Source organism: Trachypithecus francoisi, unplaced genomic scaffold (assembly GCF_009764315.1).
Source record: "Trachypithecus francoisi isolate TF-2019V2 unplaced genomic scaffold, Tfra_2.0 Lachesis_group4, whole genome shotgun sequence".
Classification (NCBI taxonomy): domain Eukaryota; kingdom Metazoa; phylum Chordata; class Mammalia; order Primates; family Cercopithecidae; genus Trachypithecus; species Trachypithecus francoisi.
The window spans coordinates 43,518,509-43,543,235 of record NW_022681469.1 but is presented as its reverse complement, the minus strand read 5'-3'; the positions used below and the strand labels follow the sequence as shown (position 1 = coordinate 43,543,235).

The 24,727-nt window shown below is 35.6% G+C and overlaps 2 long non-coding RNA genes across 2 annotated transcripts in view; both read left to right on the top strand.

The window, feature by feature from the left end:
• Positions 1–85: 85 nt before the first annotated feature.
• LOC117073601 lies at positions 86–12,205 on the top strand. The gene is made up of 3 exons (XR_004433290.1): positions 86–155; positions 674–790; positions 11,721–12,205. It is a non-coding gene; the product is annotated as an uncharacterized LOC117073601 (long non-coding RNA).
• A 9,579-nt stretch (positions 12,206–21,784) lies between these two features.
• The window catches only part of LOC117072815, a 28,426-nt gene continuing 25,483 nt past the window's right edge, over positions 21,785–24,727 (top strand). The window contains exon 1 of the long non-coding RNA XR_004432954.1: positions 21,785–21,861. This is a non-coding gene — a long non-coding RNA (uncharacterized LOC117072815). The remainder of the gene's footprint in view (positions 21,862–24,727) is intronic.

Here is a 24,727-nt window from a genome sequence, read left to right as displayed (position 1 = left end):
CTCAGTTACACCAATATTCTTGTTCTGTTTGTTCTAGCCTTGATTTTCTATTTTACCTCTTTTAGATAAGTTCTGCTTATTACATCTTCTTTTGTAAATCAACTCTGCCTAGCCATAGGTAGCTAGAAATGCAGTGTCTGCCTCTGGTAGCATGGGTAAGTCTCAACCAAATGTATTGCTTCTGATTACGTGATTGTAACATCTGCATGCTATCATATCAGATCTGACTTGGCTAAAAGTTTCTGAGCATTCAGAGCATAGGAATACTTTAATAGTACTGGCTGCCTATAGTTGGAGGTAATTTAACCTATGGATGGCATTAAGCATATCCGTGGGGGTAGGGAACAAAAATTCTGTCAAAAATCTTAGTGTATTTTTTAACTTGCATTTTGTTCAGATGATTCCTTAGTTTATGTTGTTCCAAATTAATCATTCTCTTAGTCAACCAGGTTATTGTTAATGCAGCAGAAGCCATAACCATCAGGATATGAAATAGTTATGTGAAATGAAGTTCCGCAGAAAAATCAGATATTTTTATTGTTTTTCATAAATATGTACAGAAAGTAAGACTTAGGCTTTAAAAAATAAAATGTAGAGTTTTTTATACCAATCAATATGAATTAAATATTCTTGACCCTTTTATTTCCTCTCCCCTTTGATGAAATTCTGCTAGGTTAGAAGAAGTTTCACTATGAACAAGAAGACATTCTGAGCATTCAGAAGACTGACCTACTAGATCATTTTTTTCCTTTGCTGTTTGGTCCATAAAAAATTGATGTTCTCTTCTCAGGTAACATGCTTATTTTTATCTACATGAAACTCATTGATCTCCTTCCAATTTGGTGTTAGCCTCTTCATTCCACTATCATTCCCGAGGTAACAAATGATATTTTCATAGGCATGGCTAGTAATCAATATAGACAAGCTCTGCTCATTGATCTGAGGAAGACCTTTGATCTGGAAAATCACCAATTATGGCTATTTAAAGTAGTTTCCATTGGATTAGGAAGAACAAGAAAGAACTGGTATCTACAATATTCTTTAATAGTTTTAAAACCTAGAAAGACACAAAGTTAAATATAAGCCTCTTAAAGAATAAGGGTTAATTTTCATTCTCTCAATTTTAAATGAAGATTTTCTTGCACATTCTACTTTATCACTGAATTTTTTATGGCTGTGTAATGTGATATTCTTATAAGGGACATCCCAGGTACAAGGTAATTGACGATTTGCAGTGAGTTTCTGACAACCTTCAAATCCTAATTAATAAAAATAGATTCAGCTTAAATATTGATATGCTAAGCATTAGTCTTATTTTAACTGAAAAAGGTGGACTCCTGGTCCCAGCAAATTAAGTCTTTAATAGTATGCAAGCTACCTAGTTGATTGATTGATTACATTTTCTAGTATAATTTCTAGTTACTGTTATTTTCAGACTATGACCAAATTTGAATTAGCAATGAGAACATGGATTGTTTTTTGCTTCCATGAGACTATTCTCCAGAGTACAATCTATATTATTTAATGCACAGTAGTCTATGCTGCCTCTGAAAAACATGAATAATAAAATATATTAAGGCAAAGAGGTAGATCAAATTTGTTTTTTTTTTCTTTTATCTATTCTATATATTCAGGGAGTTGTAAATGCTGGTGGAAGATCTAGACTCCTAAAAAGCTGTTTAATTTGTGGTTTACAGCACAGGTTATGGAGTTGAAGGGTATGGATTCAGATTCCAGCTTTACAATTTGACAGCTGCATGACTTGAAAGAGTATTTACTCTCTTTTTCTCTCTAGTTTCTTCATGTTTAATAATAATAATAATATCTACCTCATACGTTTAAGCCTTCAACAAATTAGTACTTCATAACAACAAATTAGTACTTCATACTTAACAAGGATTGAACAAATTAGTACTGTATAACAATGATACTTAATAATGTTTATTTATTCAGCAACTATTATGTGATAAATAATGTTCTAAATACTTTAAAATATTCTAAACACAGCAACCTAATGAATTAGGTACTCTCTCTCTCCCGATTTTATTGATGAGGAAACAACCACAGAGTCTAACGTCATCTGCCAAAACTCACAAGCTGGTAAATGATCTAATGAGTACTAAAATACAAGTAGTCTTATTTGAGAGCTTCCCCTCCTAACCACTACTACACTAATGCACAAAACGTTTAACATATAAAATGCCACATAATAAACTGTCAATAAATGATATTGAATGTTAATAAATATGAATAATAAATTCCCCAAATTCCAGGAACAATTCCAAATTTTAGATGTAAAAAATATATATATACCTAGCCTTGAAACAATAGCTTATTTCTTTTCTGCAGAACTGTGTGCCCATTTCTCCTTTTCCTGCTTAATCTCTAAGTTAGGTGCTCAGCTTTTGACTGTCTTACCTGCCTTCTGTCAGCAGCCTCTTCCTGCATGGCTTCTTCCCCCACACCGCTAAATGTCTACCTTCTTCTTTCAATCTCTGCATTTGGCTACATATCAGATAATTTTTCATAGTGTTAGAAGACATCTGTTTATTTTTATCCTCAGCATTTGTTGACCTTTTCTTTTGGAAACCTTGACCAAACTTCCTTCCTAGAGAACACCATCTCAATCTCTTCTAGTTTCTTGCCTTCTCAAACGGGGTTGACTTTCCTCCAGGCTCCAGCAGTGACTGCATGAGATGTCAGAGCAGACACATTACCTGGGCCAGTGAGAGGTTCAGGAATGAGTATGTGTGGCCCAGTCACAACCAGTGAAATTTAATTGGAATAAATATTGAAAAAAAATCTGTTTTTCTTTTATGTTGGCCTCAAAGTTGTGAGAATATAAAATTTGGAGCTGCTTAGCCATTGGGCCATGATCAGAGATTTGTCTCTCTGAAACTGGAGTAAACACAGAAGAGGTAGGAGATACATTGGGTTCTGTTTGTGTCATTTAAACCTCGGCCTCAAGATGTGGTTAGAACCAGTTCTCCTATAGACATTTCCATTGTGTGATGTGATATGTTCTCCTTTTGCTTAAGTCAGTTAAGCAAAAGGGCTTAAGGTTTCTTTTACTTACAAATGAAAGAGTTTAATTAATTAATTAATTTTTGACACAGAGTCTTATTCTGTCACCCAGAATGAAGTGCAGTGGTGTGATCATGGCTCATCACAGCCTCGGCTTCCCCAGGTTCAGATGATCCTCCCACCTGAGCCTCCCGAGTAGCTGAGACTACAGGCATGCACCACCATACCTGGCTAATTTTTGTATTTTTTGTAGAGATGGGGTTTCACCATGTTTCCCAGACTAGTCTCAAACTCCTGGGCTCAAACAACCTGCCCACCTCGGCCTCTCAGAGGGTTAGGATTACAGACATGAGCCACTGCACCCGGCCTGAGTTTTAATTCAAAAAAAATTTTATGCTCAAAAAACATTTTTTAACACTCAAAAAGATGAAGTTATCTTATTGATATATTAGTAGTGGATTTGGATAGTTTTAATGAGGTACAAGTTAGAGCCCTATAGGATAATTGTGTAGGTAGCAATCATAGGTAATACCATTATCGATCCCTTCCCTCACCATTCTGTTAACCAGACCTTTCTCAAGAATATCTTCATATCAATAAGTAGTCCTAGGGGCTTCTTTGTGCCTTCTTGTTATTGTTACCCTGGGGTTCAAGCAGTAGTAAAAGAAAGACACTTTTATCCTAGGAGATTTTATGTCTTGCTCATTCCCAGGACTGACACATGTAAGTGAATATATTTCAAGTACATTCAATGTTCCTCGCGATACTGCAGTTCACCCATTGTCTAGAAAACCTCATACCTTTAAGCCCAGGTAACTTTCTTCCTGGCTATTTTCCCTGGGTCTGGAGAAGAGAATGATTTAGAAATTCTGGAGCTGTTTTAGGACACACATGGACAGATGCAGAAAAACAATGAAGTCGGGAGTCCAATCACAGAGCATCAAAGACCCTGATCTTGTTAGGCATGCTGAAAAAAAAGAAAAGTATGCAAAATGTGACATAAAGTTTTATGCACATGGCAAAAAGTCAGGATTCTGCCAGAGTTGTTTGGTGTCACCCCTTCAAATGCCTTCTCAGTATCTCACCCCCACTATTGTCCCTTTGTTGACCCCACTCATCAGAGCACTGTCTCTGGTCTCCCTAACATAATGACATTTACATTGTCTTGCCAAATATGAGCCCAACAGTAAACCTCAGGAACATAGGCAATGTATTAACTATAAAGGGAAACTTCAGCCTTCTGGGCAGATACAGAAGCTACATAATGATGCAAAGTCATTATACAGAGAGGTAATCAAAAGTAAGATGGAAATTACATACAGACATAGTGAAAATTTGCTTCACACCTAGGAAATACAAAGTAAAAGAGCCAACTCTTGAGACAGTGATTCCCAAGTAGTGCTTTCTACTAGTAATGGGCAATTATAGTAGATTCTTTTAAGTTAAGGTTAAAAGAATTACCATTAGGGTTAGTACTGTTCTTTCTAAATCTCAGCTATGTGGCTCTTTTTAGTAGTATGCTCAGACATTTTAACTTGGTGTACAATTTCCTTCCCAATTATATTCTATGCTGCTTTTTCAGCATCAGGAATATTTTCTTCCACATACCTGTCTGCCTTGCCAACAGGTTTTTGTTATTTCCACGTGGAATGCACTTACAAGGCTGCAGCTTTCACCTGCAATGCCACAGTCACACTGGTCTTCTTAACAGTTATAACCTTCTGCATCCTAGCTCAGGAACCAGGCAGGCATAAACTTCAAGGAAGGCTATACCCTCTCGGGCCCCAAGGAGATACAGGCATTAATTATCCTATAACAATCATTCCAATTATTTAATCAATGATGGAATGAGAAAATGAATATAACCACTGTAACAAGAGCAGAAGGTTCTTGTAGAGTTTCTAAATTTTTGGTTCTTACAAAAAGAAACAGGAGAAGGCATTGCTCTCTTCTCCTTCCAGCCATCGGATATTGTTGTATGCATGTATGATGTTTGAGATACTTTAATCATCCTGCCACCATGGATAAAGTCAAATAAAGGCCAAAAGGCAGCTTATGGAGAACTGCAGAGGGAAGAGGTGGAAAGAAACTAAGTTCTTGCTGGCAGCACTGAGTCAATAAATTGTCACTCTGGAGCTGCTCAAGAACTGGACTTTTGATGCTGTGGGTGCAATGGGCATTTGTCTTCCCTTGTGATTATTCAACAATTCAATATCCTTTCCATGTTAGGACATTCTTCTCTCTACAAGTAGAGCCAGCCATACATTATAAAAGCTAAAATTACTAGATGCTCGGTTTCCCATTTTCTCTTGCATCTTGGGCATGGGAATGTAAGCTAGATTCTGCCCCAGAATTTTAACAGAAGTCACTGACATGAAGCAACAAGGAAGCCCTGTGAGTAAAGGTGATGGAAGCACCTGCTTCTACATACACGTTCCAGAAGCAGCTGGATAGCATTGCTAGAGCATTATTTCAGGTTGAACTCTGGTTGTGTCAGTGGTGAAAGATGTGCTGGCCATGCCTAGAGGTTATGGCAATGCTATCTTCATAAAATTGGTTTTGTGAGATGATTTCAGTTTCGTCCTTGGCTATATAACCTCTAAACCTGTATCTCTGATTAACTTAGATATTTTGAGAGCCATCTATTCAAGATTATTTTTTCTTAAACACACTGGAGTTAATTTCTATTATCCACAACTAAGAACTTTGAGCAATACATAGAGATAATGCCTTTTAATTATGAAGTTTTTATTGTTGAGCAATTGGTTTCCTATTTTTGCAGTTGGAAGCTTTTTCACAGATGTATACGTTCTCTTCCTTTGGTTGGAAATCTCTTCTCTGTCATTGTCACCATGACAAAGACACCATAACATGTCACCGTAACACCATAACATAACTGGTTATTCTACAAAACATTGGTTCTGTTGAAAATATATTTAAGAAATGTTGTTTAAACAAGGTTAAATGGATTTCCTTACTACAGGACATATCAGAATGTTATTAGGCTGTCATGGATTGTGAATTTCCAAGAAAGGCAGGTGAGGAAGTTGAAACTTACTCTTTGTTCTAAAGTCAGCATTTAGGGTGACAATCATATAAAACTCCATAAGAAGACACCACTTTAGAAAATGGTATATAATCTTTATAAACTCAACAAATCAGTGTCTCTTCCAGAGTTGAAGTGGATGATTGTTTATTTGGTTAAGTATTAGAAGAGGCTACCAACTGTTGGCTGTGTAATACACATTTTTAAAAAATTGATCACATTCAGCAGAGTATAATTAAAAGATTTCAGTATGAGAGGTAATGAAACTTAAAAACTAAAAGAAATTAATTCCTATTTCTTATATGCTCAGTCTGGGATGTGTATTCATTGAGTTTTGACTGATAGGCAGAATCACATATATTATGTAAGATGTTTCTCTCTCTTTCTTTTTGTACCTCTCTCCCTTCATCTTTCTCTTTCTGTCCTTAAAACACTATCACATGACAATGAATAGTAACCATCCATGTGGGGCAGAAACAAAACACAGTCTCTTGGTGTCATTGCAATTAAAGATCCTTTGGTAGGGCCAATCTTAAGTGGGAAGAAATCACGGGGGTCTATATTGTGCCACTGCATTAGTGCCTGGTGGTCTCTTCTTTTTATCAGAGAGAAAAAAGGAAAAACCTATTTTCCATTTGTCTATTATAATCTTACTTATAACAAATGGATATATTGGTATTTTTTTCACGCTATTGTTGGCATTTTGAGACTTTAAGTAAATATGAGAACATTTACTGGGACATGAGCACTTGTGGAGAGGAGAGGGTACTTGGAGAATGAATGGTGAAGTGGGAGACTCTGCAGCACTAATGTTAAAATTCTGTTATTTCACTATCTCACCTAGAGCTGGAAATATATAATACCTAAATGTTTTCATTTATGAAGTGTATTATCAGTGTTATTATCATTAGTTCTAACTTTTCTAGTGCTTTTTCTTGCTTTTATTTTTTAGAGACAAGGATGCTTTTCACTTAGTGCTGATTTAAAGCCACAGTTCCCAAATTTATCAACTAATATCTCAACAAGCAGGAGTCTCTAATATCTACAAGGCATACACTGTTGCAATTACAAAGAATTGTCAGGCAGAATTCAGAATTCTTCCATGAGAAACTAACTTTGTAGTTTTGATAGTAGCAAAAAATGATTATTAATTTCTCCTCACAGATGGCCACCAGGTTTACTTAAGTAATGATATCTTAGACAGCAGTTCTAATATAAATATATTTCTTAACACTGTAGAAGGATTATTTATTATCACCTTTTTTCAAAGTCTTATCTAAGACTAAATGCTCCTGATTATAACATGTCTTTAATGAGTTATTTTATTTTGTTCTAATTTTGAAACACTGCTCTCCCTGACTTAACCTAGGGCTAAAATTGAGTATCAAAATCCCATTGTGGTTTCTGGTTCATCAGAAAACACACTAAGCTCCCCCAAAAGGCTTATTTCTCTACTTTCTAACAGAGAAGTGAGTCAATCCAGGATAACTAATGCTTTCTGGTCTCTTTTAATTATTAGAATGCAGGGCTCGGGTTTGACAATGATATTGCGAGGCTGATGCAATACCAGAGGTCTAAGGGTGACGATTTGCTGCACAGAGAAAAAGACAACATTTGCAATGCTCTTCACACTTTTGATTCACTGCTCTTCTTCCTGCCTCACGTTTCAAGCTCAGACTTTTCTTGTTAATACTACACCCTTTCCTGACACAGAGGTGCACTATTTGTCTTACGGTAGTCTTTTTCTCTGTTGGATGCAGAGTAGCTCTGGTCATGTGGCTTAGAAGTCATGTGTCATGGTCTCCACATCCTGAGGCTTTCATCTGGTATTTTCTGACAAAAGATGCCACAAAAGGAGTCACTGGGTAACTCAGCTAACTTATTCTCTCCTTCATTGGATTCAGCTCACTGTGCTGCAAAAATAATCTTATACAACATATTTCTCCAAATCCAGAAGTATATGTTTCTTGCATATGGGGATATTTCTTGCATATTCTTTTGGCATCTGTAGGAGCCTTATATCCATAAAAGGAATAATGCTTGGAGCCACCTTGCCATGGTTTTTTTCCCTTTATGGGTTATTTTAATTATAGAAGTATTATCTCTAATTATAATCAGGATGTGTATTAATCTTTACAGGAGAACTATATAATTGCTTATTAAATGTTTCTAATAGCTATTAATATAATAATTATTATTAATAAAACTGGGGTTCAGATTTTCCTCCTTTCATTATTTATTACCTGGGAAAAGACCAGAGAAAATGGTGAATACAATAATGTAAATTTAAAAAAGATCTTGTCTTCTTTTAGAACTACATTGATTTAAAATGCATCATTGACGATATCACCGTCATTCAAAGTACTGTACTTTATTCAGGTGGCAGGTTGTATTTGCAAATGCAAAGTTCATCAGAGAGGGCTTCTTTTTTCCCCGCTTCAGTCCCACAAAACTCTTCTGTTACATTAAAACAAAGAATTAGAAAAATTATTTTTAAAAAATCAGCCTGAAGCTGTCTCTTTTGTTCTTTAACATACAATACTTCTATTGAGGGTTTCAAATGGAATTTATTCATGTCAGATGCATGAGATTGTACAGTCTCCATTTTGAAAAGTTATATATTCTGCATTACTCTTCTGTCCATATTTCTGAGTGTTCTAACTAGTGCTTTGCTTAGGCTGTATTGGATGGTATCTGATCACAGTAGTTCTAATCCCAACATTTTCAGGATGACTTACTATATTTGTGCTATGCCTGCTTTTAAGGTAAAAAAGAGATGAGTTTTTGCTTTTCCCTTTGTGCTGTTTATTCATGTAAGTTCAATAAAAATAAAAGAAATACAGAGATGAGTTTCTTGGAATAAAGCGGTTATGATGTTTGCATATATTTATAAAGTATTCCTCCTGATTCTGAAGAATTTATCTACAAAAGTTTAAATATAATTTATAATTTATACATATAAACACACATATATATAAAACAAAAGTATATGAATTATGTATTATGTACTCTAGAGAAGTAAGAAACAAAATAATGTGCCCTTGTTTAACATGTCAATTTACAAAGAAATGGAGCAATCTATCACTTTATTACATGAAATGGTGTTATCTAGCACAAAGACTGAAAAACTAAGGCCCGCAGGCCTGGTATTCATTTTTGTAAACACAGGTTTATTGGAGCACAGCCATATCCATTTATTTGCATATTGTCTATGGTTATGTTTGCCTAAAATGACAGAATTGAACAGCTGCAACAGAGACCATATAACCCACAAAGCCTACAATATTTACTCTCTAGCCACCTAAAGAAAGAGTTTGCTGACTTCTAATCTAACACATGCATAGGTAAGTCAGTATTCCCCAAATTTAGAGGTTGAATGCTGTAACTGTCATATTTTCTAAGGGTAAATTATAAATCTATTTTATCTTCAGACAGCCAGGCATGAGACTCAACAACTAGAGCCAACATGTACAAAGAAAGAAAAATTGTATCTCATAATGCTTAGCATCGGTGGTACAAGCCTCCACCACTTGAGCTATACTGTAGGAAACTTCTATTAGACACTGAAGGAGCTATTCATTTTCTCTGAAAAAGATCTCCCTTCATACAGTAGAGAGCAAAAGCATCAGCCATTACACCAAGTCTTTTATACCTTACTCTAATGTAAAATGGCAACAAGACCTGTGCTAGCTAGCAGGAGGTCTACAATCTGCCCTTTCATAAAGCTCTGTCATTCTCAGGAGGAATGACTCCAGAGAAATGGGAATGTGGGGACTGTCTTCAGTTAGCTTACTTTTTTGCTTTCAGGTCTTGCTTTGATCCTGTATTCATCCCACAATGTGTGTTTGTTAAATTTTTAATTCGTTGAGAGTTGTATACAGCACCATTAAAACAATCTTTTCACATTTAGCTGTCCTGCAAATAATGACGTCACCCTTTGAAAAACTGGCTTCATTAACTTTAATTTTCCATTTGCTTTTCTGTCACTGATTGTTTGAAATATAACCACTCATTATTTCCATTCCCTTTCATTCACTGTTTTAGACTTTATTATTCGGCATTTTTCAGATATATTTCTATCCTCATAGCCACTGAACTTCTTATGATCTACTTAACAGTTGTTGACAAACACAGTTGTTCTTTTTAAAAAGTAATCGTCCCTTTATTAAGTATCTATGTTTCCAGTGAAAGCAGAAAAGTTGCAAAAATATGATATTGATATTTTCAATATGTAAGTCTGCCTTGGTTAAAGATCTAATCTCTATGTTTCTTTGACCTCATAACCTTTTACCTCAACTTTCAGTCTGTGTTCCATTTAAAAATGTAAATATTATTAGTGCATATAAGAAAGATCACCTCTGTTTGAAAATTGCATATAAATAACTCCAGAGGACTGGAAAGGGGCCTAGGCTAGAATCATTGCATAAGGATTAGGTCTGTATTACATTAACTACAGAAAGAGAGAATTTCATACATTAACATGGAAAGAGCTAGTGAGGTAGCTTGAGCTGAAATTATAAACAACACAGAGGTGGGCCAGTAAATGACACTCATGTTGAAAGCTCTTTTCTCCACTGTTGTCTCTCTGAATTTTAAGTATTGTACTAGTTATTAACTATCAATACAATCAGGTAATTAAAACAAAATGAAGGTTTTGCTTATACTCCAGAAAACTGAGAAATCTAATAATTCAAGTCTAGGGGTCTAATTTCCATCCTGTTACATATCTCCTGAAATGACCAAAGGAATATAAAAATAGACACTCATATGCATCAGTTAAAGGACCAGAGGAGTGTTATTACTTCCATTGTCAGAAATAGCAAAGTATTTCTGCTAGATTTAGTGCAGATGAAATGCCAAGACACGGAAGCCTGGTTCAAAATGTCCGTCTGGAGTAAGTGGTTCAGACTCTCAGGAAGTAATCAGAGGATGGTCTGCCAGACCACTGACACCTTTACAATTGGAAGGATGAACATGGGAGGCAAGGAGATTCTATGGGGCAAATGGAGAGTTTAAATTTGGTATTACTTCTACTGCTACGGATAAGGAGCATTTGTAACTAGTTAATTGGGGGACACCCCAGCATTTCCTTGTTTTCCCAGTAGAAATAATAAAAATAGTCATATTTATACAGAGTTTATTATGTGTCAGTTACTTTTTTAAATGTTTAACATGAATTGTCACACTTAATGCTCCTATTGACCCTGGATATAGGTACAGTTATTAAATGAATTTTATCCGTAAGTCAATTAAGGTACATAAAGTTTAAGTAACTTGTCCAAGGTCAGATAATAAGTAAAGGAACTAAGATTTACACTCTAGCAGCCTGATTTGAAATAACACCCTCAAATGCTATTTTATATGACCTCCTAGAAAGTCAGTTGTGTCACCAGTTCTCTTAGCTTCTTGACAATGCACAAGGAATTCAACTGGGTATGGCATGTCTAGGTTTTGCCAGATATAGCAAACAAACTACAGGATGCCCAGTTACATTTGAATTTCAAATAAACAATGAAAGCTTTTTTTTTTTTAAACTGTCATTGCATTTTCCTGCGCAATATTTGGCACATACTTAAACTAAAAATGTATTCGTCATTTGTCTGAAATTAAAGTTTAACCAGGCATTCTGTATTGTATCTGCCTACCCTAGGAATGACTCCCTAATGACAAGGAGACAGCCAAACCAGAAGGAGACACAGGAGCAGCCTCACAGCACACCTGGCCTTGAGTGTGGGTAGAAGAGACCTGGTCACTGTATTCTGGTGCACCAACTTTGCCAAATACAGAAAAAACTGCACAAAGAACTACTTCCTGTGCTGGGAAAGTTCTGTGTTTAAGCCTGCTCACTGCTTCTCTCAGAAAGTTGGGTTTTTACACTGCTAATGTAAATTTGCATTTACCAGCCCTCCATCTGAATATCTCAAAGCAGAAATCTGAGACCAACTGATGAAATAACCTGGGGCCCCAAACCGAAAAGCTGTGTTTATGAGCAGACTTCCAGCCTGAATTTCTGCTTCTTCTTTCAAGAATAAATGAACAAATAAAAATCACAGTGAAGATTGTGAAGAGATTCTGCAATATGAAAGAAAGCAACATTTAGGAAGTATCTACTTTTATTGCTTAAAAAATCCAGAGAAAGTAGAGGTAAATGTTTGATAGTTTCCACTTTGGACTATCAAAAATCTAATAAAATCAAATATTAATCGATCACCTACTATGAGTGTGACATGCTCTGGTGACACAGACTAAAGCAAAGGTGGCACCATCAAATACATTTTTGTAAAATAAATTACAGAAAAACAAACGAAACAGTGGGTATTGGCAAGTATTGTAGAATGAATGAATGCATATGTAAATAAATCTAAAGGAAGGGAGAAAGAATAACTCTTGGCTGGATGCGGTGGCTCACGCCTGTAATCCCAGCACTTTGGGAGGCCAAGGCGGGCAGATCACGAGGTCAGGAGATCAAGACCATCCTGGCTAACACAGCGAAACCCTGTCTCTACTAAAAATACAAGAAGAACAACAAAAATTAGCTGGACATAGTGGCACACACCTGTAGTCCCAGCTACTCAGGAGGTTGAGGCAGTAGAATTGCTTGAACCCAGGAGGCAGAGGTTGCAGTGAGCTGAGATTGCACCACTGCACTCCAGCCTCGGTGGCAGAGTGAGACTCCATCTTAAAAAAAAAAAAATTAGCCAGGCGTGGTGCCTCACGCCCATAGTCCTAGCTACTCAGGAGGCTGAGGCAGGAGAATCGCTTGAACCTAGGAGGTAGAAGTTACAGTGAACTGAGATCATGTCACTGTACTCCAGCCTGGGAAACAAAATGGGACTTCATCAAAAAAAAAAAAAAAGAACAAGACAGGACATAAAAAGAAATGAGTAGATGACTAATGGGATCTTAGACCTCCTTTTTTAGAGAGAAGATGAAAGAATTTTTATTTGTACATTGAAAGCTATACTATTGCAGGATGTATTTTGTCAATCTTTGCTGTCATATGAAGGTCAAGATCGAAAAGAAGAATGTGTATAAAGTTGAATATTCAAAGTAGAAGATCGAGAAAGATCTGCTGGCTCCATACTCAACATCCATCTAAATTCCTTTCAAGGTGGCTTCTGAAATTGCAGATGGTGGAAAACCACATCTTATTTCCTGACCCTGTTACAACTAAAATTCTATATGAATAAAGTCCACTGCTAGATACACTCAAATGAGATTTGGGAGACGGAAGTGAAGCAAAAGATTTTTCTATTTCTACTGGAAATCATGGTTAAAAAAAAGTCATGTGCTTTATTTTCTGCTATATCATTAGCAGAGGTCCTAATTCCTGGCCACTAGATTCATTGATGTCAAGTAAGAATGTGTGGCATCTGTTGTACTGTATAGATTGCAATAGGCCTAACATTGGTTTGAAGCTGGACATAGTGGCACACACCTGTAGTCCCAGCTACTCAGGAGGTTGGAAAGGAAATTTCCTGATGGCGTTGCCTTACTGATTGATAAGAGTGTTTTCTGGCCGGTAGTAGTGGCAGCAAGATTCTGGAGCTTACAGTACATGATTCTGGAACCTATAGTAGACCATGTTTCACATTAGATGATGTTTTTTTTCATCACAGAGGAAGTGTCATCTCCCTTGGTGACCAAGTTCCATAGTGTGTGTATAGGAGTTATTCCTGAAATCTCAACAATAATTTGTTTCTTCAGAATTTCTGGCAATTTTGTAAGCCATGTACTCTGTAATACATCTATCTCAGCTTATGCTAGGTAGAGTGAATTCTGTTTCCTACAACAAAAATCTAAACATACAAAAGGCCTGACAACAGAGATTGAGAGGAGAAGTAAAGAAGCATGAGAACAGGCGGGAAAAGGACGTGTAGATAAAATCGATTGCAAGGCTAAAAATGAAATTTAAAAATTTAAATTTGCATTAAATGCAGTAAAGATTAGAAATCACCTTACAGAAAGCTAAATAGTGCTGTGACAGACAAACTTAGGAAGCCCTCCAGAAAACAGGACAGAGACGAATGCTTATAAAAAAAAAAAAAAAACCTAAAACAGGCCAGGCACAGTGGCTCCTGCCTGTAATCCCAGCACTTTGGAAGGCCGAGGCGGGTGGATCACCTGAGATCAGGAGTTCGAGACAAGCCTGGCCAACATAGTGAAACCCCATCTGTACTAAAAATACAAAAATTAGCTGTGTATGGTGGTGGGCGACTGTAGTCCCAGCTACTAGGGAGGTTGAGGCGGGAGAATAGTTTGAGCCTGGGAGGCAGAGGCTGCAGTGAGCCAAGATCGCCCCATTGCACTCCAGCCTTGGTGACAAGAGCGAAACGCTGTCTCAAACAAAAACAAAAACAAAACAGTAAAACAATGTGGTAGACAAAGATATGATAGGATATTAAATACGTAGATAATAAGTTTTACATAGGAGAAACCAGAATTAAAAAGATACAGGAACTATAAATGGGATGACTGTGGCAAACAAAATACAAAAGAAAACTTAATTCAGAAAACTACAGATATGAGTGTGGAGAACACAGTCTTCTCTAAAGTTTTTGGTAAAATTTCCTGATGACATGTTGGAATTTAAAGATAAGTAAAAAGTGTATGATCATCCAGGCCCAAACGAAAACAATCTTGCAAAGGCTAGTTTTCATAAAAAGAGAGAAGCAAAGACTTTTTGCTCTATAACATCCAGTGACAGAGCATGATGAAAAGTGTACAAAACTTTGAGGGAAGCTAAGAACTATAATGCTAGCCAAATTATATAACATCAATAGGAGGAGCTTGTGACACACAAGAACTCAGAAGCATGCCACCTATGGGGCCTTGCTGAAAGCAGTTATGCAATAACCAGATAATTAAAGTAAATACATGAAGACTATGGTAGGTGTAATATAACCTACATTATTTCCCTTACAGGGGAAACCCTGCTTACAAAATAGAAGTTAAAGTTGAAATAGAAATTACTTGGTGGCTGGCAAGATGGCCGAATAGAAACAGCTCCGTCTGCAGCTCCCAGGGAGATCAATGCAGAAGGCAGATGATTTTGACAGTGGGTGCAGCCTATGGAGAGCGAGCCAAAGCAGGGTGGGGTGTCGCCTCACCCAGGAACTCCCTCCCCTAGCCAAGGAAAGTCGTGAGGGACTGTGCTATGAGGAAAGGTGCATTCCAGCCCAGATACTATGCTTTTCCCACAGTCTTCACAACCCACATACTAGGAGATTCCTTCAGGTGGCTATGCCACGAGGGCTCTGGGTTTCAAGCACAAAACTGGATGGCCATTTGGGCAGACACCGAGTTAGCTGCAGGCGTTTTTTTTCATACCCCAGTGGTGCCTGGAACACTAGTGAGACAGAATCATTCACTCCCCTGGAAAGGGAGCTGAAGCCAGGGAGCCAAGTGGTCCAGCTCAGCAGATTCCACCCTCACAGAGCTCAGCAAGCTAAAATCCATTGGCTTGAAATTCCTGCTGCGTCCACAGCAGTCTGAAGTCGACCTGGGGCACTCCAGTTTGGTGGGGGGAGGGTCATCTGCCATTCCTGAGGCTTGAGTAGGCAGTTTTCCCCTCCAGTGTAAACAAAGCCTCCAGGAAGTTTGAACAGGGCGGAGCCCACCTCAGCTCGGCTGAGCTTTCTCACCACTCCTATTCAGCATACTGTTGGAAGTTCTGGCCAGGGCAATCAGACAAGAGAAAGAAATAAAGGTTATTCAAATAGGAAGAGAGGAAGTCAAATTGTCTCTATTTGCAGATGACATGATTGTGTATTTAGAAAACCCCATCATCTCAGACCAAAATCTCCTTAAACTGATAAGCAACTTCAGCAAAGTCTCAGGAGAAAAAAATCAATGTGGAAAAATCACAAGCATTCCTATACACAAATAATGGACAAACAGAGCCAAATCATGAGCCAACTCATTCACAATTGCTTCAAAGAGAATAAAATGCTTTGAAATCCAACGTACAAGGGATGTGAAGGACCTCTTCGAGGAAAGTTACAAACCACTGCTCAGGAAATAAGAGAGGACACAAACACATGGAAAAACATTCCATGCTCATGGATAGGAAGAATTACTATCTTGAAAATGGCCACACTACCCAAAGTTATTTGTGGATTCAATGCTGTCCCCAGCAAGCTACCACTGACTTTCTTCGCAGAATTAGAAACAATTACTTTAAATTTCATATGGAACCAAAAAAGAGCCTGCATAGCCAAGACAATCCTAAGCAAGAAAAACAAAGCTGGAGGTGTCACGCTACCTGACTTCAAACTATACTACAAGGCTCTGGTAACCAAAACAGCATGGTACTGGTAACAAAACAGAGATATAGACCAATGGAACAGAACAGAGGCCTCAGAAATAACATACCATCTGATATACAACCATCTGATATTTGACAAAACTAACAAAAACAAGCAATGGGGAAAGGATTCCCTATTTAATAAAGGGTGTTGGGAAAACTGACTTGCCATATGCAGAAAACCGAAACTGGACCCCTTTCTTACACCTTATACAAAAATTAACTCAATATGGATTAAGGACTTAAATGTAAGACCTAAAACCTTAAAAACCATAGAAGAAAACGTAGGCAATACCATTCAGGACATAGGTATGGGCAAAGACTTCATGACTAAAACACCAAAAGCAATGGCAACAAAAGCCAAAATTGACGATTGGGATCTAATTAAACTAAAGAGCTTCTGCACAGCAAAAGAAACTATCAACAGTGTACAGGTAACCTACAAAATGGGAGAAAATTTTTGAAATCTATCAATCTGACAAAGGGCTAATATTCAGAATCCACAAGGAACTTAAACAAATTTATGAGAAAAAAAAACAACTCCATCAAAAAGTGGGCAAAGGATATGAACAGACACTTCTCAAAAGAAGACATTTATGCAGCCAAGAAACTTGAGGAAAAGCTCATCATCACTGGTCATTAGAGAAATGCAAATCAAAACCACAATGAGATACCATCTTACACCAGTCAGAATGGCCATCACTAAAAAGTTAGGAAACAGCAGATGCTGGAGAGGGTGTGGTGAAATAGGAATACTTTTACACTGTTGGTAGGAGTGTAAATTAGTTCAACCATCGTGGAAGATAGTGTGGTGATTCCTCAAGGATCTCGATCCAGAAATACCATTTGACCCAGCAATCCCATTACTGGGTATATACCAAAGGATTATAAATCATTCAACTATAAAGACACATTCACATATGTTTATCGCTGCACTATTCACAATAGCAAAGACTCGGAACCAACTGAAATGCCCATCAATGATAGTCTGGATAAAGAATATGTGGCACATAAACACCATGGAATACTATACAACCATAAAAAAAGATGAGTTCATGTCATTTGCAAGAACATGGATGAAGCTGGAAACCATCATTCTCAGCAAATTAACATAGGAACAGAAAACCAAACATTACATGTTCTCACTTATCAGTGGGAGTTGAACAATGAGAACACATGGACACAGGGAGGGGAACATCACACACTGGGGCCTGTCTTGGGGTGGAGGGCTAAGGGAGGCATAGCATTAGGAGAAATACCTAATGTAGGTGATGGATTGATGGATGCAGCAAAACACCATGGCATGTGTATAGCTATTTAACAAACGTGCATGTTCTGCACATATATCCCAGAACCTAAAGTATTAAAAAAAGGAATAAAAATTACTCACAAATGCATCTTGAAAGTAAAGATAAATAATGGGAAAAATAATACTTTAATTTTAATAATTTTGGTTTGTATGTATCCATAGAGTATTCATTGTTATGTATTAAGACATAAAGTTTTTTCAACATGTTCCAAGAGACACCCTGTATTAGAATTCACTGCCATTCATTTAAAACTACTTTCACATAAAAAAGGGAGAAAAACACTCCTAAATAAATTTTTGTACAGAGAGAAAATTGAAACTCCAATTACATAATATTCAGAAAAAATATAAATGAAAACACTTCAAACTAAAACATATGTAATCTTTAATTTTGTGTGTGTGGTTGATTTTTAATTTAATTCCATTGTGTTGCAAGAACATGCCTCTCATTATTTCAATTATTTTAAATTTATTGAGGCTTCTGTTATGATCTAACATGTAGTTCATCCTGAAGAATGTCTCATGTGTGCTTGAGAAAAATGTGTATTTTGCTGTTGGTCTATACTGTTGTTCAAGCCTTTTACATTATTGTTGACCTTCTATCTCCTTTTTCTATCTGATATTGAAAGTGGAATATTGAGGTCTCTGCCTTTTGATAGGATTGCGTAATTCATTCACAATTAATGTTATTATTGATATGATTATATTTACTTCTAGCATTTTCTACTGGTTTCCTTTGTGTATCATGTCTTTTTTGTTCCTCTCTTAATACTTTGCTACTTTTTGGCATTAATTGAATTTTTGTGTAATATTTTAGTTTCTTGAGCAATTTTAACTATGTATAGTTACCTTCTTAGTGGTTTTTCTGAGATTTCCAACATGCACTTAAGTTACAAGAATTTTCTTCATATTTATACTAACTTAAATCCAACGTAATATAGAAATTTACTCCTTTATAGCTCTATCCCTTTACCTTTTTGTGTTATTATTTTACATTTTATATTTATTTATTTTGCAAACAAAAAAATTTACACATTTATTGCTTTGTGTAATTTTTGATCTATTAAAATGTGGAGTGAAGAAAGGAGATAAAGTACATACTTACAGAGCTGGGTATATTAGCTTTTTGGTTCTCTTTTTTTTTTCCTGTGAATTCGTTATAATCTGACATCATTTTCTTATTCCAACACAGTTTTGTTCCTACTAATTTTTTCATGATGTTATTGTCAAATGTGTTTGATTTCTATATGTCTTAGTCCCACTGGTAAAATTATATACAACTTGTTTTATGTAGTTTTCAACTAAGTTAAAAGAAGACATGCATTTATGCTATATTTTAAAATTAGCAAAATATTTGCCTTCACTGATGTTCTTTTTTTTTTTTTGCCTGGGGACCTAATATAGTGTTAAATGAAAAGTATATTGTTAAGTGAGCAATTATCACAGTGAATAGCATACATCTCAGTTTTTATTTGTAAATAAAATGATTTGGGATAAAATATGGCAAAATATCAATTATGATTTAGATTTGTTTCAATTTCAATACTTTTTTCATTATCTTTACTTCTTAGTTGATTTGTTCCAATTTGTATAAAATGAATATATGTTATTGTGTAATAGTAAAACTTTGCTTTAAAATACATACATATTCTTCTAAGGGGGCACATTCTTTGTTTTTTTTGTTCAGTGCCTTTTACGTTTTCTATAAATATTCCATCCTATCCACTTAATTTCAGGAGGCTTGATGAAAGCTACAATATCTCTAGACCATCATGGAATGTCTATGGGATATCACAGAAATTTTATCATTTATAATCATCCCAGCCAAAGGATTTACTTTCCTCAAAGAAGAGTATTGCATCTTGTCAAGAAGAAAACATTGATTCTATACATAGAAAGTCACATAGTCTCTGCCCAAATGGTCTTAGATCTGCTGAACAACTTCATCAAAGATTCAGGCTAGAAAATCAATGTACACAAATGAGTTGCATTTCTATACACCAGTAACAACTTGGCTGACAGTCAAATCGAGAATGTAATTTCATTCACAATAGCCACAGAATAAATAAAATATCTATTAATACAGCTAACCAGGGAAAAGAAAATACTCTACAATGAAAGTTACAAAACATTGCTGGAAGAAATCAGAGGTGACACAAACAAATGGAAAACATTCCATACTCATGGAAAGGAAGAATTAATATTGTTAAAATGCCCATACTGCCCAAAGAAATTTACAGATTCAAGCTATTCCTATCAAACTACCAATGACATTTCTCACAGTATCAGAAAAAAATATGTAAAATTTATTTGGAACCAGAAAAGAGCCTAAATAGGCAAAGCAACCCTAAGCAAAAAGAACAAAGTTGGAAACATCATACTACTCAATTTCAAACTATACTACAAGGCTATAATAACTAAAACAGCATGGTATGGTTAAAAAAAAAAAAAAGACACATAGACCAATGGAAAACGTTAGACAACCCAGAAATAAAGCTGCACACATACAACCATCTGCTCTTTGACAAAGCTGACAATAACAAACAATGGGGAAAGGACTCCCTATTCATATGCAGAAGATTAAAACTGGACCCTCTACCTTTCACTATATACAAAAATCAACTTAAAATGGATTAAAGACTTAAATGTAAAACCTGAAACTGTAAAAACCCTGGAAGAAAATCTAGGAAATACCTTTCCAGACATTGGCCCTGGCAAAGACTTTATGATGATAACTACAAAAGCAATTGTAACAAAAACAAATATTTACAAGTGAAACCTAAATAGTGAGACCTAATTAAACTACAGAGCTTCTGCACAGCAAAGGAAACTATCAATAGAGTAAACAGACAACCTACAGAATGAGAGAAAACATTTGCTAACTATGCTTCTGACAAAGGTCTAATACACAGAATCTATAAGGAACTTAAACAAATCAACAAACAAAAATTAAACAACCCCATTTAAAAATGGGCAAAGAACATGAATAGACAATTCTCAAAAGAAGACATACATGTGGCCAACAAACATATATAAGAATCCTCAATATCACTAATCAGTAGGGAAATGCAAATCAAAACCACAATTAGATACCATCTCACACCAATTAGAATGACTATTACTGAAAAAATGAAAAAAATAACAGATGCTAGCAAGATTGCAGAGAAAAAGGAATGCTTATACACTGCTGATGGGAATGTAAATTAGTTCAGCCACCGTGGAAAGCAGTCTGGAGATTTCTCAAAGAACCAAATGGAACTGCTATACCACCCAGCAATCCCATTACTGGGTATACACCCAAAGGAATATAAATCATTCCATCATAAAGTTACATGTACTCACATGTTCATCACAGCACTATTCACAAGACCAAAGACACAGAATCAACCTACATGCCCATCAACAGTGGACTGGATAAAGAAAATATGGTAATATATACCATGAAACACTACACAGCCATAAGAAGGAATGAGGTCATATCCCTTGCAGCAACATGGATGAAGCTGGAGGCCATTATCCTAAGCAAATTAATGCGGGAACAGAAAACCAAGTATCACATGTTCTCACCTATAAGTGAGAGCTAACTATTGAGTGTACATGCACACAAAGAAGGGAACAATAAACACTAGGGCCTACTTGTGGGTGGAGGATGAGGACGGAAAAACTACCTATTAAGTATCCTGCTGGTTACCTGGATGACAAAATTATTTGTACCCCAAACTTCCATGGCACACAATTCACCCATGTAACAAACATGCGCATATACCCCTTGAACCTAAAAAAGAAGCTGGAAAGAAAAAAGTCCTCCAAAATATGTGAACGTGAGAAAACTATCTAAATTGGGATAATATAGCCTCCTATCTTAGCAGAATTTTGAAAATTTGTTCCCTCTCATTCCTGAATTTTTAGCCAGGAAAAGGGCTTATTTATCTAAAACTAAAATTTTAGAAAATGTTAAATATAGAAATGCATCACTTAGCAACAGGGGTACTTTCTGAGGAATGCATCATTAGGTAATTTTGTTGTCATGCCAGCATCATAGAGTGTATTATATCACAAACCTAGATGGTATAGTCTACTACATACCTAAACAGATGGTGTAGTCTACTGCTCCTAGGCTACAAATCTCAATAGCATATTACTGTTCTGAATGCTGTAAGCAGTTGTAATACAATGGTAAGTATCTGTGTATCTACATATCGAAACATAGGAAAGGTACAGTAAAAATATGGTATTATAATCTTTTAAAATTGTCTTTGTATAGGTTGTCCCTTGTTGACTGAAATGTTAATATTTGGGACTTGACTCCAGTGGTTAACTGGAGTTCCCGTTGAACAGTTAAGCTGGTGTTCCCATTGATAAATGCATAAGATGACTCTAAGGAAACGGATCCTAACTGCTTCATCACGTCCATCTCAGAGGTTTACTTACTTCTCATCAGAAGTTAATAAATAATTTCAACAGGACATCTTACCCTAAAAGGGGTCAGAAGTATTTGACCTACTCTATGTCAAATTTTTTTTTTTAGTGACACCTTAGACCTTTACCTTTCATTTAACTTCCTTTCCTTAATGTTTCAATACATTTTACCTGTATTGTTTTGGTGTACTTTAATGGCTTTTGAACAGGTTTTATTTGTGGATGAACTGACTTTAAGTCACCATGCTTTAATTAGTTTCTTTAATACATTACTTTACTTGTCTTTCAGCAAAGACAAGTTAATAACAATTAATTGCCTTAATTTATTTCTTCTTATTTTATTATATTTCTTCTTATTATTCAACTTATTCAAAATGCGTCAAATAATATGCTAACCATGATACTCAAAGTGAGATTACTCCTAATTAGAGGCTACATATGGTATACTGAGAATGGGGGGACTTTTGAAAATAATATAAGTATTATACCTAATTATGGGCTCCAATTTTTAAAAAAATACCTCCGTAGAAGGAAACTCAGATTCTGTGTTCAGATTTCAAGGAAAATTAAGCAACTTTACCAAGACGGCAAATGAGATGAAATTAAGCATTTCATTTCTCAAATTATTAATTTAGTAATAGGCACTAACTTCATTGCTCTCTGATTATTGGCAAAGCCAAGATGTGCATTTTCTCCCTTTGAACACTGTATTAATGAAATTGAAGGTTGTGTGTCTTACGCAATGTATGTTCTGCAACATTTTGAAAGCTTAGCTGAGAATCCCTGTGGTGCTGACTGAAGGGAAAAAAGGAAGCGAAGTCTTCTCTAGTTTTTAAAAACTAGAAGTATTTTTCAGAAGTCATGTATGAAATAAACTGCTTATGAGAAAATGACTGTAATGCTGCCTCAGTTTTCAGTGATAGAGGGATCTCTTTAAAACATTCTGACATAAAAAATAAATCAGCTTTAACTTCAATTATTAAGAGCTAAAGTAGCATTCTTTGATAGAAAGGGGTGGGTTTCTGGCATTTCAATGATAAATATGTATGAAAATAGTTGTGTCACCATGGAAACTAAGGCCTCACCATTTTTTTTTTTTTTTTTTTTTTTTTACACAAGGCAAATAGTATAATAGAAACTTGGGATATCTAAAAACAAATTGATGAAGACCAACCACTGTTAGAGTGTTTTGTATTCTTAAGTTTTTTGCATTTCTTGGTTTTTAGCATTCATTTTAAGTTCTGAAGAATATGTTCAGATTTTCTTCAAGTCATTTTTGAGATTTCAAGCATTTTAATGAATATTTTTAAATAAGCATTGATGCAATATAGTTGCATTAGTAACTAGTGTCTGTTTGAAACTTTGAATAACATCACTCTGAAGAAATCAAATAGGTATTTTTTTCAGAGTGTCACAAACTCTCTTATAGGCATTTAGGCAAATATCTTTTATTTTTCTCCTTTAGTTTTTGTTTCCTATGAGTAAATTCTGGATAGGAGGCAATGAAGATTGTATCTGAATGCAGTGATGTTTTTGCTGTGACAAATTTTACAAATACTTTCTAGAGTTTCTGATATAGCATGTCCCCTGGCTGTTTTAGATGGGAACACCTCTTGCTAGGAGCCAATATATTTCATATTGCCTGCTTCCCTAAAACCACAAAATTTAATCATTTTAATGACTTAATGTTAAAGATATGTATATTTAAATGAAGGCTATTGCATGCAATTCAAATATACTTTCTTACATAAGAGGAAGTGTTAGTGAGAGAAAAGAGCCCTGACCCAAGATATCCAAATCTCTTATCCTTGTTCCATTTTTTTTTCTTAGCAGTAATTTTGCTTTGGGAAAACACTTTCATCTCTCTGAGTCGTGCTTTTCATGTTTATAAAATGAAACTCATTATATATGCACATGTCCAGGATTGTTTTGAGAATTGCAGTTTATTTGAAAAAAACTTCTAAATATCAAAAATTATATTCAAAATATAAGGTGAAATAAGTTTTATTACAGCTAAGAAAACCACCTAGTTTAAATTTTGCATAATATTAATACATGATGACATTAGTTTATAACTCACAAAGTACACCTAAGTGGGCTGGCTTATGGCAACACCAAAATATCTGGTTCAAAAGTAAAATTTTACGTAAAGCGTATTTTAAAATAAAATCTCACCTGCTTACTTGTTTTATATTTATTTTGTTCAGCCATCAGAGTTATTAGGGGTTATGGAGTTATCATTGCACTGTTCAGTATACATCTTCAAACTGAAAAATCATTGAGTTAAACTCGACCATAAGAGAGTGATTTACCTGATTGATACGAATGCTGTTTCAATGAGCAATGAAAAATATTTGACATAACTGGACATCGAGTATCTTTAAACACATAAGTGAAATGTGTATCAATAATAAAGAACAACGAAAAATATTCCAATCTTATAGATCATGGCTCTATCAATGTGTGTCGTCTGAAGAGGTTCCTACTTCTTTCACAGCATTCCCCCATCTTATAGTTCAGGGCTACTGCACACACAATAATTGTAATTGGTGCCACACCAAGTATCTTGGGTCCTGTCTGGTGTTACTTTGTAAAAGTTTCTCAACTTCTCATATAAGGGTGT